This window comes from Apis mellifera, linkage group LG16 (assembly GCF_003254395.2).
Source record: "Apis mellifera strain DH4 linkage group LG16, Amel_HAv3.1, whole genome shotgun sequence".
NCBI classification, from domain to species: domain Eukaryota; kingdom Metazoa; phylum Arthropoda; class Insecta; order Hymenoptera; family Apidae; genus Apis; species Apis mellifera.
The window spans coordinates 1,740,102-1,755,434 of NC_037653.1; the positions used below are offsets into that span (position 1 = coordinate 1,740,102).

General features: G+C 29.7%; 1 protein-coding gene across 9 annotated transcripts in view; it reads right to left on the reverse strand.

Moving 5' to 3' along the window:
- The window catches only part of LOC100576709 (mitogen-activated protein kinase-binding protein 1), a 129,218-nt gene that overhangs the window by 102,845 nt on the left and 11,040 nt on the right, over positions 1-15,333 (reverse strand). The window lies entirely within an intron of this gene.

The window sequence follows — 15,333 nt, forward strand, 5'->3', positions numbered from 1 at the left end:
ATTTCGGAATTCGGATCGAAACTGATACAAATTGATTGTAAAAATTTTTTTTTTAGAATGTCGTGATTTTTTTCAAAAAATAAAACAGATACGCGGCTTCCGATTAATTTTTCATTTCCATCGTGCTCTCGATTTATATATCGAAAAATATGCAATTTCAAGATTTCAAGATTTCTGATTTCGGAATTCGGATCGAAACTGATACAAATTGGTTGTAGAAATTTTTTTTCACTCAGAATTTAGAATGTCGTGATTTTTTTAAAAAAATAAAGTGGATACGATTAATTTTCCGTTTCCATCGTGCTCTCGATTTATACATCGAAAAATATGCAATTTCAAGATTTCGAAATTTCCGATTTCGGAATTCGGATCAAAATTAATACAAATTGGTTATAGAAATTTTTTTTTCATTCAGAATTTTAGAATGTTGTGTTTTCAATTTATGTATTTGAAAATATTTATGAGCAAAATTTTTAGATTTTTCTTCTCGATTTTTTTCAAAAAATTGGTAAAAATTAAACTATAGAATTACTTTTATCCCGATATCCAGTTTCAGAAATTGGAAATAATTTTGCGAGCGGATAAAAAATATTGTTTGATGAAAAACTATTGTGAATGTACATTCTAATTTAAATAATTTATTTATATTGTTAATTTTTTAAATCTATAAAATAATTTATAAATTAATATAAATATATATCTTATATTTATTTATTGCAATAAATATGTTGTAATATTATAGAAACGTTTCTTTATCAACATAACGTGAATGTAAATTTAAAAATTTAAACAAAATATTGTTACATATATTGAAATTATATATATGCATTCTCTATATTTTAAATGCTCGAATTAAGAAACGCCTCATTTTAGTTTGCAGATTCGACTTGTATCATGAATAATAATAATCAAAAAAGCAAAAAATTAGAAGATAAATTAAATATAAATTCGACATTCAAAAAATAATAATATATTAAATATAATATGTTAAAACTAAAGAAAATTATTCTTTTCTTGAATAAAATCGATTTACAAATAACAATAAATAATAAATATCGTTAATTGTCAAGAAAAAACGTTAGCCAATCACGAAGCAGTAAATTTAATCGAGCCGCGACTAGGTTATGGTTGATCGTGTGCCTTAGAGAAGAAAATGTGTTGAATATTACAGCTCGGTCGATATAATTTTCACTCGATCGTTAACCAATCACGAAGCTGTAAATTTAATCGAGTTATGGTTGACCGTGTGCGTTAACCTTAAACACAAATATGTCGAAGAAAATGCGTTGAATGTTACAGCTCAGTCGATATAATTTTCACTCGATCGATAAAAAAGATATTTTGTTACATAATCATTGGAAGGACAATTTTGCAAAGAAGAATCTTTAATCTCACAACAAAAGAACAAAATTCTTAAAACAATTAATCACGTTTATGTTATGTTTTTTTTCGAAAATGATAATAAAACGTGATTATTCTCGATGTATTTTAAAACGCGGAAATTCGACGAATTTCGCGCGAGATTACGTAACAACACGTAATTTTACGTGTCTCCACGTTTAATCCGCAAGGAAGTGTATGGATATCGAGTACTACAACACAACGCACAGTGTGAAATGGTGTCGCAGAATCGGATTTCCTGTTCACCTCGTCTACATTCTTGAAAATATTGTAGAAGGACGATCGATCCGTTTTTTTTATCAGAGAACTGATTAACGTTTTGTCAATTGAGATCTCGATAGAACGTCGAGATTAAAAGTAAGGGGGAAAAAGTAGACGTCGAGATAAATCTCTTTTCTGTCTCTCGAATGTCTTATCAAATAAGGATGTACAATCGTGATATCACTTTTGAAAATCAATTTTATATATTTCAAAAAAATATATAAAATGTGGGAAAAATGTTTTTGGATAAAAATTGTAAATACGTATAATATTAATTTTATTCACTCGATTTTAATATTAAATTGATTTAAAAATTGTAATATTAAATTTTTTAAATAAAAAAATTAGTATATGATTTCATTTGGATTTTAAAGATATTTAATTCAATGGCAATATTATGATATAAAATATATTTACTTTTGTAAAATAAATACTGAAAATTCATATATCTTTTTTATATATACTCAAAATTTTTTAAAATATTATCTATAAATTAAATTGCTTAAAATACTTCTAAAAAAAAAAAAAGATCTTTGTAAAACTTCTCAAGGTCAAACAAAAATATCTAACTTGATTATAAACTTTTTACTTAAAAAACATTTTTCACAAATATCCATACACTTTTTGAGAATAAAACTTGCTATAAATACATAAGGATTCAGACACTGTGTATATCGTTGCCCATTTGCATGAAAGATCAGCTGGAATGCAAAGGTTATTCCGTCTCTTAAAGGTATAGCAGTAAGTCGGAGCTTAAAAACTAAGCACAGCTGGATTAACCTTTTCTGAAAGCAGGTCACGACATGCCTCGAAGCGCAATTTCAACGTTAATAACGTTTCAGATTTTAGACCGCATCCGCTAAGAATCGGGATTTAAAGAAACCGATGGATCATCAATCAACGAGGAAATAAACGAATTTACTTTTTTTCTTCATCTTTAATTTTATATCAAGAACACACAACTCAATGAAGCTATTTCTACAGGATCTAATTTATATTTTACGTAATATTTAAAATATTTTTTTTTTTACAGTTGTATTACATAAAATGATGCACTTATCTCTTCTGTAAATAAACAATTTTATATTTCAGATAATAATTATATATCTATATATATATATATATAAATTAAATGGATACGTATGAAAATATACCGTTTCTTTTTCTCTAATCTTGGTTGGTACAGAATTCGTTCGAAATATAAACTTTCATTATTTCAGTACATACACTGCGCATGCGCGTGGAAATGAAGCACGGCTCAGGAAATGAAAAAAAACTTTCTGAGAATTTTCGCGCTCTAGCGGCGAGTTATTAAAGTTTGATCAACGCATTGTCAGTAAACTTCTCGGGGGAATAGATGCACGATGAAATACGCGTACTCGACCTTCTTTCTTCTTCCCGGAGAATGGTTCTTTCTCTGTTGTGCTATTTCATACGCGATTCTATCGTATCCTGAAATCTGGTCGAACTTTTCAAAAGAAAATCTATTTTACCATCCAATTCTCCCTCGTAATTGCAGATATCCTCTCTATTTTAAGATCGGACATCGAGATAAATGTTTAGTCAACATTTCGAAATTCTCAAAGTCTCGATTTACGATACATTTTGCTTATTGTAATTCGAGAAAATTGTTAAAATTTTAATTTTTAACAAAAAAAAAAAAATAAAAGATTTCATTTTAATTTTGAGAGTCATAAAATTTTTGCAAATATAAAAATTAGATTCGATTATACTTGTAGTATAAATTTAATAAAAATTAATACAACAAAAAAGAAAAGAAAAAAAAATTATAATCTAACGCAAGATGATCATTGCCTATAAAGATCGTCATCGATCGATGATTGAATATTATAGCGCGAAGGTTGTAACAAATGACATAATTATCACAAATACGTAATTTGAACATTGGAAATGTCGTAAAATATTATGCGACAGCACTTCGACTTCAAATCGATATATTCGTTTTTTTATCTCAATTTATTATGTTATATATATGCGTTTTATGTCATTCTTCTTTGTTATTTTTTCTGAAAATGAGAAATATTATATTATTCTTATATTAAAATCCTTTTTTATATGCTATATATATTATATTACTATATTATTCAAAGGTTAGCTGCCTAGATAAATATTCAGTTCTGATTCAGTTCTGATTCCAGATACTAAAAATGAGTACTTTTGTATTTTAAAATCTTTAATTTTTTTCGAGAAAATAAAATTTAAACAATTAAAACAAAATGCACTGTTATATAAATGATATTTATAATTATACCGCAAAAGAAATATATTTAATTTATCATAAAGTTGTAATGCATCTTATCTTAAATAAAAATAGACAAATTGTTATAATCTATTCAATTATTATTGAATCTCAGATTTTTTTCTTACCTTTTTCGTACATTTCCTTAAAAGTTTTTAATAAAAAGCAGTTTTGAAAGAAATCGTTTAAAAAATTTCTTTATTTCTGAATATCAAGCGAGTGGAGAATCACGTGAAAAGAAAGCGACCATAACCTAAAAATTACTACGCAAGTAAACGCACGATCTAGGTTCAAAGGGATTATATAATGCAATATCGAATTACGTAATGGAAAATAGCGCACTTTATCCAAGATATTTCACAGTTGTTTCAGAGATTCACAGCGAGGGAACAAACTCGGTTAATATAAATCAAACGGCGAGGAAACAGCGCACGATTCGGTCAATTCGTCGCACGCGCTCTTGCGCTGGTCCCCGTCATATTCCCATTTAATTCGCGCGAGATTTCTTACCGACCGAGATAATCATCTTAAATAGTGCTCGTTTTTCGTTCCTTCAATTAACGATTCCTCGTTTGGGATAGTTCAGTTTTTTTTGAACTATATATGCAATTCCATCATAATACACCAATTAAGATAAAACAAACTGAATTGAATTTAGCTGCGAATTTTATAAACAGAAAGAGAAATTAAATTTCTCTGTAATGATTAAAAATAAAATATTTCTTTCCTTTAAAATACTGTTAATAATCAAAATCTGCAAATTATAAAACAGAATTTGTTTCGTGTTAACATTCTCGAGAATTCTACTTTCAAAATTCTACCATTACCAATTTCTTTTTTCATCTAGTTTTAATTATCGAATTTTCTATTAATTGTTTAAAATAATAAGATCTATTATTATATTTTCAAAATATTTACCAAAAATCTACAATAAATTGTTAACTCATTAAACTTATCATCAGATAACCTTCCTTTCCAATTCCAAAACGAAAGCAATATTAAATTATTTATTAAAAAAAGAAAAAAAATCGATTGTCTCATCGATCCAATCAATAAGTAAAGAACGAATTACAAACACAGAAATTTTTCATCAAAGAGTTGTAAGTCGCTTAAAACGTTTAACCAACATCATCCGTGAACCGGGTCTCGCTCTAGATGCGCGGAATTAAACTGAAAATCCGCCGCGACTACGATAAACGGAGGTCGAAAATGGCAGTAAAAGGAGTGCCACTAAAAATGACTCGTTTTCGACGGACTAGGTGAAAGGAGATTAAGTGGTATAAAGGCTGGCTCGAGTGGCGTCGTAGTTCGTCGGCGAGTACCCACTCGACACCGGGCGACGTACGCACCTGGAAATAGCTGCAGCGTTAAATAACACCGTTTTCCTCGCTACACACGTGCTACCGCCAACGATCATCTTTCCCGTCTTCCATACACTATTTTTAATAAAATCAACGCATTCGATCTCTCAACTTGTAACGTGTTTATATACAATAAAATATATTTCGAATAATATTAACGTGCTTAGATAATTGTAGCAGAATTGACACGTTGATTATTTGAAAATAATAAATAGCTTAATTATTGGTATAATTTTTTGTCACATCGTTGTAAGATGAAATATTAGAGTTATATTTTTTCAATTTGCATCTATTGTCTATCTATTTTACGATATATCTTGAAATTTAATGTATTGTAATATAAAAATTTATTGGCATATACAAATATTTATTTTCTGCGTCAACAGGTTTTTTGAATATCGTTTTGTTCAACGATAGATAATTAATATATAAACATGATGATCAATCTCTCCTCTCTTTGAAAGTCGTTTACAGCGTTTTTCATTAAGTGAAGCTGAACACGTTTCACTTCCAGCTAAGGAAGGAACAATACTGTTGTTCGCAATAACGGTCATTCAGTTGAATTCCAACAGTTCAAAGTGTGTCATTCGTTGCAAATCTTTCCAAATATAGAACGACCTTCTACGTGGCGGCTACCTTTGTTCTACTTGTCACACGGAATAAACTTTTTTTCAACATTATTTTTATGCACTTTTATTACTTACAACTCGTAAATCGCCATTTTTAATAACTGCGAAAATTTATTAATGCAATTTTAAATGTAAATTTAATATACAATAAATTTCTTTTTCTTTTTAAATAATTCTTAAAATTCTTAAAATTTGAAAAAAGATGGAGTATTAATAATATATTTATAATAAATTATTCTTTAATTTTTTTATTCGTATTTCATTTATATTTTATTGAAAAAATTAATGTTGTATTTTAGAAAAATGTCGGTCGAGGCTCACTTATTAAATTGTAAGCAATTGAAATTTTGCAAGAGGTGAAGCAAGACATAAGTAAAACGAAGCTTCTTTATCTTAATTACATCACTAATACATTTCATATATATATATATATATATATATATACTTGTGATGTAGTTGTGATGTAATTAAGATAAAGATGTTTATACGAAATGTACTTGTGATGTAATTAAGATAAAGATGTTTTGTTTATATATATATATATATATATAAAACACGAAATATTCGGATACATATTGTACAATGACAGTTTCGACATTAAACTGTTGTGTGTCTAAGGACGCGTCGAATAGAAAAATTCTGAAGCTAATAGCATTTCAATTACGAGGCGTATCCATCCAGGTATTTCCAAGACTCGGCTCGGATAGTCACGCGTTATGCATCGCTCTCGCTCGCCCGTTGATTATATACTTGTCACGTCTGAGGGTATAGTACTTGGTAAAACTTGGAAATGCAGCAATGGTGGTTGTACGAAGAAAAGCGTTTCTGCGTTCGCCGTGATTTATGCCGAGCCTTTAATTAACGTCACACTTTTTTACTCGCGATGACCCGTCGGCCTCCCCTCGAAATAGCATCAGCCTCCAATCTATCTTCGTGAAAGCAGTATTTAAACGAGAAGGCGAGACTCACCTTCTAATTCGATCGACGTTTCGCGAAAATTACAGATACTTTCATTTCTCGCTTCTTATTATTACTTTTATATAAATTGAAACAAAAATTAGATCAGGTTAGATCAGGTAAAAAGAAAAAAAAAATAATCGATTTTTAATATTTGCAAATATATTAATTTTTTTATAGGTTAAATTATCTAACTGTTTGATATAATTTTATTTAATCCAATTGTAAATATATATCATTATATTTATCAACAATTAATTAGCATCAATGTAATCATCAAATATTTCAAACTTGAATTAGCCAAAAGTATTAAGCTTATATTAAAAAATCTTAAAATATTGGAAAGTTGATTATCTTAAATATTTACATGTATTAGTGTTCACAATTTATACCTGCTATAAGCAAACGTTTATGGGAGCAGGTAATTTCTTCGAATTCAAATGAGGGAATAAATACGAGTGAAATACAAATAGGCAGCACGCGTAGACGAGCGTCTTATTTTTCGGCATTTATAGTTCATAAATAAGAAAAAAAGAAATGAACATGATATTTCACAAACACGAATTCAAACCGCAAGCATCAAATATTTAGTTCCACAAGATTGCAAGATTTCCAATAGTTGACGAACGCGCAAATGAACAAAAAGCCGAATGCTAAAGCATACCCGAACTCGACCGAACACGCTCGACTTTTCCCGAAGATATGAGACATTAGAGACGCGCGCATCTGTTAAATAATATAACCGTCGTTTGAAATCTACTACGTGTGTTCCAGCATCAATTTCAATTCTAACGTTTTAAATAATTTTTTGATTTAAATCTAAGAAATGTGCTAGAAATTATATTCAATAATTAATTATGGTAATCGATAGCCACAAAGTGAGATGTTGTGATCGATATTATTAACGATAAATATAACATTTTTATTTAACCTTGAATAGGAAATCTAGTAACTTTTATTTACTAACGATATATCAAAAACTATAAAACAAGAAAATCAATAATCAATCTCAATCACAATTCTACGCGAGACAAGCGTATATTTGTTAAATCTTCATTATAAACAAAAAATATATTAAATTAAAATATAAAATAATATTATTACATTTAATTCATAACTATGTACATGTTCGAAAAACTAGTCACATAGTGAATAAATACGACGCTTTTTTATTAAAAAAAATTCAATAGAAATTGCGCGAATCGTTAAATCATACTCGAACAGTTTAATTAAAATGATTATCTGCACAGCTAAAGGCGCAAGAACGGAGCTGTTTGTACGAAGCTGCAATTATTTCCATTCGATTAGCATTATTATCGAAGCGAGGGAAAACGCAGCGGAAACACGCGCGAGTTTTTTCCTTGCGACGACGAGTTATTTTCACTGAAACACACCACGTGAACCACCAGGATCTTATGGAATAAATCTACAAACAGTCGGAAAGGAAGCAGGAGGAGGATTACACCAGACGCCGATTGTATATACACAGGTCGACGATTTAGAGTTAGAAATTAACCATGACAAGAGAAGGCGAAAATCTAACCTATAATATTTATCGTTGCTCGATGGAGTCGATTACAATCGTCTCTCTTTGCGTACGGAAATGTTTAATAATACGGAACACGTTGAATGAAGAATAGCTAAGATTTAAAGAATATAATTTGATTCGAATTAATAAAAATGACTTTTCACTAATTTTTTTTCTTTTTCAGAATAATACAAAAATATTCTTTAGCATATCCATTCTTGCCGAATGAGGTTAACTGCTGAACGAAATTTGATCCAGCAGATCCTTCGTTTGACTTATACTCAATTTTCTCTTTTTCTACTCGAACAAATTAAAATTTTTATCAACAATATGTTTTTTATGTACACTATTACATAATGAATCTTATGATCGAACAAGGATCTAATCTGAATTATACAAATACACTCACAACTTAGTTACTTTTTTTTTTTGATAAAAGAAAATTATGCTATCAAAATTAACAAAAAATAAATATCTAAAGAAATTTCAACTTCTTTAATAATAATATTAATTTTTTTTTAAAGTTAGTTTTATATAAAACATATACACAAATTTCTATTAATTGCTCAACATATTTTTTCACTAAATTTTCTTTAAAACAAATATAAAATCTGTTTGAATTAATAGATATTTAATAATCATCTAAAAATATTTATAATTTACATATATCAACATATATGATCGATCTTACCAATAATTCCTTTTTAAGACAGTGTACGAAGATCTTCGTGATTATACGTTTATTTTTCGATATTTCGACATTCGATCGGTGGAAAAAAAGTCGTGAAAAAGCTTTCGTATTCTCGCAACGAAGGCCGCGCGTGACCATACACGATCCTTCGCTATGTTCTCTCGCACGTGAAACACGATTTTATGGTTCGACTGCCTAAACAAAACCGCTGCGCGCGCATGTATACTTCGCGTAAAGTTTCTGGATCCAACGCAACCTTAGACCAAACACACTCCGCGTCCCGTACGCATCGTTTACATCGCGACTAAACGGCTGCGGTTTGTTTCGCGTGCTAATGTACAGAGTGTGCGCATCGCAGAGGTGCGAGAGTAGCGAGCGTGAAAGAAGCGTTCTCTCTAAACTCTCAGGGACGACGAAACGTGGAACGTAAAAAATTCGAGCGAGAGTACAAAAGAGAGACTGCGTCACGGTTTCGGTCCGACGACAGGTTAAATCTTCTCTCAGCGATTCGAGAAGGTCGCTTCTTCGATTTTTTTGACAATCTTCAATTCAAAAAGTCGCGGATTCAGCAATACCGGGAAACCATAAATGACGCGGTATTTATTCGTTATAAGCTCGAAGTTCGCAATATACATGTATTCGTATCTGCAACGGATACGAAATTCTAACCTTCTTTCGTCTTTGCTGACGACGACGAATATAAAGAACGACAGGTAGACGGGAGACAAAGAGGGATTGAGACCCCAAGTATTTGAAGAAATTTATGTGCAATGTGTTTCAATTTGCAAAATATATGCAATTTACATTATGTATTGTAATGTTAAAATTTCGAATTTGGGATGAACTCTTTCTGACGAAGAAAAGGGAGATTTGAATTTTTTATAGATATGTATATATATAGATACAGTATATGGGAGTCTGGTAGTCTAAGTTTATTTACTTTTCTCTCGATCATAAAACGAAAAAGGGAACAGAAAATAAAAAAGTAGTAAATATACAAGATTAAACGGATAAGTTAGTTTAGTTGCTAAATAAATAATTTCATTCTAAAAGATTGTTAATTGGTCTAGTAGAAGATAGGAAAACAAATGAGGAAGAATATATTTTTTTTATGAAAATATTTTTCTTTCATTTAGAAAAAAGACTTTTTGTTTAATTTTCATCACTTTTTTTAATCAAGATATGTATTTGCACGAACATTCATGGTCTTATAATCTCATCGTATAATATTTACAAGAAATATGAAATTCAAGCTTCGTTTCATTTTTGCTGATAACAATGATTATGGAGAAAAATAAAGTAAATACTTGGAAAAATAATTAATAATTAAGAATATTTTAGAAAATATAAAATTTTTATTTAATTCCGTATCAAGCAGTGTATGTACATTATCTCTTTTTATGTTCGGCAATATAAAAGAATTCCGGCTGAATTTGCTTAGGTCGAGCCAATATTGGAATTAAATTTCGACTTATTATTATATAAGCGTCCGACTTTGGTCACGATTTTCGAGAAATTTTAATATATTTACTTTTACTATATTTCCGAATCTCTCGATTTCAAAAGTCAAATTGATTTAACCAATTAACTTCCTTTCATAATAATGAATGGAAAACTTTAAAATATATTTTGAAAAGAAATATTTATTTATTTATTTAAATCGATTATACACTTACGTATATTTATAAATCTAAATTAAAACGAAAAAATAAAAAAATAAGCTTATAATGTAACAATTAAATCATTAAAACGAAATGTACAATGACTTTTTAATATATATATATTTTATCTTACAAAATTAATCGGGATATCTCGCGTACACAACGAAATAAATATTGTAACGAGGCGACAATGTAAGAGACGAGAAGTAAGGTTAGGTATCGAACGAAGCGACGGACGCGCAGAGAGTTAGACAGAGAAGGAAATGGAAGAGACGAGATATCGAGGGAAACGTAGGCATGGCAACCAACCAACCAACCAACCAACCATCTATCCATCCATCCGTCCGTCCATCCATCCATCCCCCGTGAGTCTACGCACCACCGAGTTTACAGTGTGTATCGAGTATACAAGAAATCTGACACGGGTCCACGCTAAAAATACGCGGCCTGTTTATACGCGGTTGTATACACACCTATGCACGCGCTGTGAACCCGGACACAGTGTGGTGTAACGCGGATTGCCCTACGATTCCGCGATTAATGCTGTTTTCGTTTTCGCTCATGCGTGTACACCGGTGGTCCGGATCGAAGAATTTGGCGACACGTAGTGCGATACCTAGGGAATATGCTTCTTAGATTTCGACGATGGAAATATTAAGAAAAAAAGAGTTTAATTTTGAAATAAAATTTATGGAATATTCTCTATATATGTAAATAAATAATTTTAAATGTTACAAATGTATCGAAATAATTAATTGCTAATATTCAAAATCATCATCAATATTTTCGAAAAATACGAATTTATAAAATATAATATTGAAAGATAATCTCTAGAAAATTATTTATATCCAATATTTTATTTTTAATAAGTAAAAAATTTTGATGTAGCATCTTCAAGTATTTTAAACTGAGAAAATTTAAATAATTTTGAAAAGTTGAAATTTTTCAACTTATATTTCGAAAATATTTCTATTTTTGGAGCAAAAATTAGATGATACGCAATTATGAACTTTTTCCAGCATGTCGCGTCGAGGAATGACCGTAAACGTCACGCATCAACTAACTGAATTTTTATTGCTTCCAACGAACGCTTTACGAGAAGCGCACACTTACCCACGGTTATTCACCTCGCGTACGCGAATCATCGTCTCCCGCGACACATCGAAACATCCTACTTTTTTTTTTTACGCGACTCGATTCCCGAGATTAAAAATAATACCCTCTAAAACGTCCCGTGGAAATAAATGTACGAGCCACGCGAAAAATCGGCCATCGACTTCGGCTAAAGTTTCTCTGGGCGACGCGGACCGAGTTTGCAAACAAGGTTAGGTTAAGCTTCACCCGGAAAGGAAACGTGACCGATCAATTAGACGTTTGCGGCTAGAAAACTGGGCAAAACTTGTTTCCCCAACTTGACTTTCGGCGATAAAATTTCTATTGGAGTATATATATATATATATATATGAAATGTGACTAATTGCGGCACCTGTTGTTATTAGTAACGTATTAATAACGTGTTACTTTGAGGTTATGGTTTTAAACGTATATTGAAATCACGTGTATCACACATACATACGTGTATTCATTATATTCATTTAACGCATTTCAATCCAATAATGTGTAATTTTTAGTACTCGTGTATTGAACATGTTAAATTAAATTAATTAATTATATATTAATATAATATATATATATATATTTATTATCAGGAATTTAAGTTTCAGATAAAGTAGAAAAATAAAATAAGGTTGTTTTCTATCGCCTCGTTCCGTTTTCATCTCATTTTATCTTGCAAATTTAATTTGTTCATAACTTAATAAACAAATTAATCAACTAAAATTTTTATATTTATTTCTTTCTTTTCTAGAATAGAAAAAGTATCTCTCACAAATATATCAATCCTTCTATATACCTGTATTAAAAACATGAAATATATTTTTTCATATTTCTATTTATACTCTCTTTTATTTATATTATATATTCTTGAAATATATTTTTCTATTTATATTCCATTTATACTCTATCTAAATATATTTTACTCATATAGATAGTTGAAAGTTAAAAAATTCTTCTTCGTTAAATATTAACAACTTTTTCCCCACTGGAATAGAATCGAAGTGTTACTCGAGAAGCTCAGAAATAATTCATGCATCGATTCTGCAGGACAATAAAAAGTGATATACTAGAGAATACAAAGAACGAACATTGCAGATTTATCGCCTGCTGTTCCAGCAATTTCGACGCTGGCTTCGAGTATCGCGGAAACGAAATAATAATAAAAACACGAGAAAAACTTGAACAAACATTGAAATGGGAAAAATTCTTCGAGTAAAATGCGATTTTAAAAATATATGTTTAACAAATCGAAATTAATTAATTTGGTACATAATGTATAATATAATTATTAATAAAATTTATTCTGCTTTACATTAGAATTTTCAAAAACTTTTTATGATAAGGATATTAAATTATTTTTTGAATTTTAAATCATAACAATAAATACTGTAAATAATTGTACAATAAAATGATTCTAAGAAAAATCTATTTGAGATAAAATGAGTAATATCAAGATGATAATGCACTTATATAAACCTTATTTAATAAATATTAATCTTTTAATTCAACTGCAAATGATATTTCTGTCTTTCATTAAATTCAAACTGTCTATTTTAGTACACGATATTGAATCTTATAAGTAAATGCAATTAAATCGTTAGAATTTTCTAAATTTTTCAAATAATTATATGAGCCTCATAAATATTATAAATTGAATTTCCAACAAATTATTTTGCAGAAAGTAAACAAAAAAAGGTCCTTTTACATTTTACAAAAATATTTTTAGCTCTTAATCTCATTTTTCGTTGCATCGTACATTTCCATCTTTGAAACAATTTATTCTCTCTACGTGTAACTAACATAAACAAAAATTTAAATAATTACCTCAATTCTTGCACTTTTTAAGTTTCTCTTCTCTTCCTAATCGAGTAATCGTTCACGAGGCTGGCTAAAACAGGAAAAGAATACTTTCGCCAAGAACCGGAAGAAAAACAGAGAAAGGGCGAGAAGTCGAGAGTTTTCGGTCCAATACCGCGAGGAATACGAAGGAACCGCGAGTGGATGTATAGAAAGTAGCGAGCGAGCAGCGCAGAAGAATTTTTGCATGTCGCTTCACGCATCGACGAGTCATCGCGCAATAAAAGAATTCTCGGGCTTTCCCGTTTCTTCCGGCCAAACGTCTCTCTCATTGTTTCCACCAAGATCCAGTGCGTCAATCATTGAACAAAACATTGTCTACGACTCTGCAAGGATCGCTGTTGTAAGAGAACCTAACCTAACTTTTCAATTTGAAAAAATTTTCCACGTAGATACGATTTAACTTTTCTGCACACTTGTTCCGATACACTTCCTTCGAAGATAAATAAGTAGATTTTATTTAAATTGTATTATACAATTATTTATTATTATACAATTTAAATTTTTATTTAAATTGTAACAGAATGCGAAATCGAGCAATAGTGTAATTTACACCAATCATAGACGAATATACGTTTATTTAAGTTTGATTGGTTGATTGCTAATCCAAAAAGTATATAAAAATTGGCAACATTGCATCAACAGTGACCCTATTTATATGATACGAAATTTAAAATATCTTTCAATTAATAATTTGTTTTTGAAAATAAATTAATGCTTTTTTATAGGAAATACTTTATCAATTAAAAGCATTATATGATTCGTTTAAAAAAAAGAAAATTTATATAATCTCTATATATCAATAAAAAATCTTATCAATTTATTACCATTTTATTTTTAACTAGATATTCCAAGATACGATCAAGTTGTTTTATTTATTTTTAATAATAAATATACATTTATTGGAAATTAGTAAGTTTTTATTCAAACTACATTAGAAATTATAAAATCATTAATTCACGAATACTATCGAATCAACGGAATAGATTAACCATGTTGTCAAAAGAAAAAGCCAACTAGATCGCCATCTACGAGAATAAAGCGAATATTCGCGAAGCAATTGTCCTGCGCGAATCGACTGCGCAATAGTTCGATGTAAGGAACTAGCGTCTCTTTCTTCGAGTTTTTCATTAATACTGAACGTTGCACGCTGTCCAGGATTATGTAGCGTCACGTATAACCGCACGTGTGCACCGAGAAAATGTTTTCGCGCTCTATAAGGATCAATAGCAAGATTTCTAATTGAAGAAAATACGAGATCGATCGAGAAGAAAGTCAACTATTTCTTTTGCTCTAGAATTCGATCTTTTTTGCCCTGGAATTCGCATTGTTATAGCCCGCGATTTATTTTATCTATTCTCCTTTCACTTATGCTACGAATCTGACATTGAGAAGATTCGTTTTCTTTATGGAACTAACTGAATCTAATCTCAAGTAATATAATATGCATAAATTTAATAAAAATATCGTAACATAATTATTTTTAATTCCTTTTTCGTATAAATTTTTAAAGATCGAAGATTAATTTTTTTTTTTTAAATAATACAATAATTAGATTCGATTTTAAACTTAACTCTACCATTGTGCTGCGCAGTAAGTTTTACGCGATGC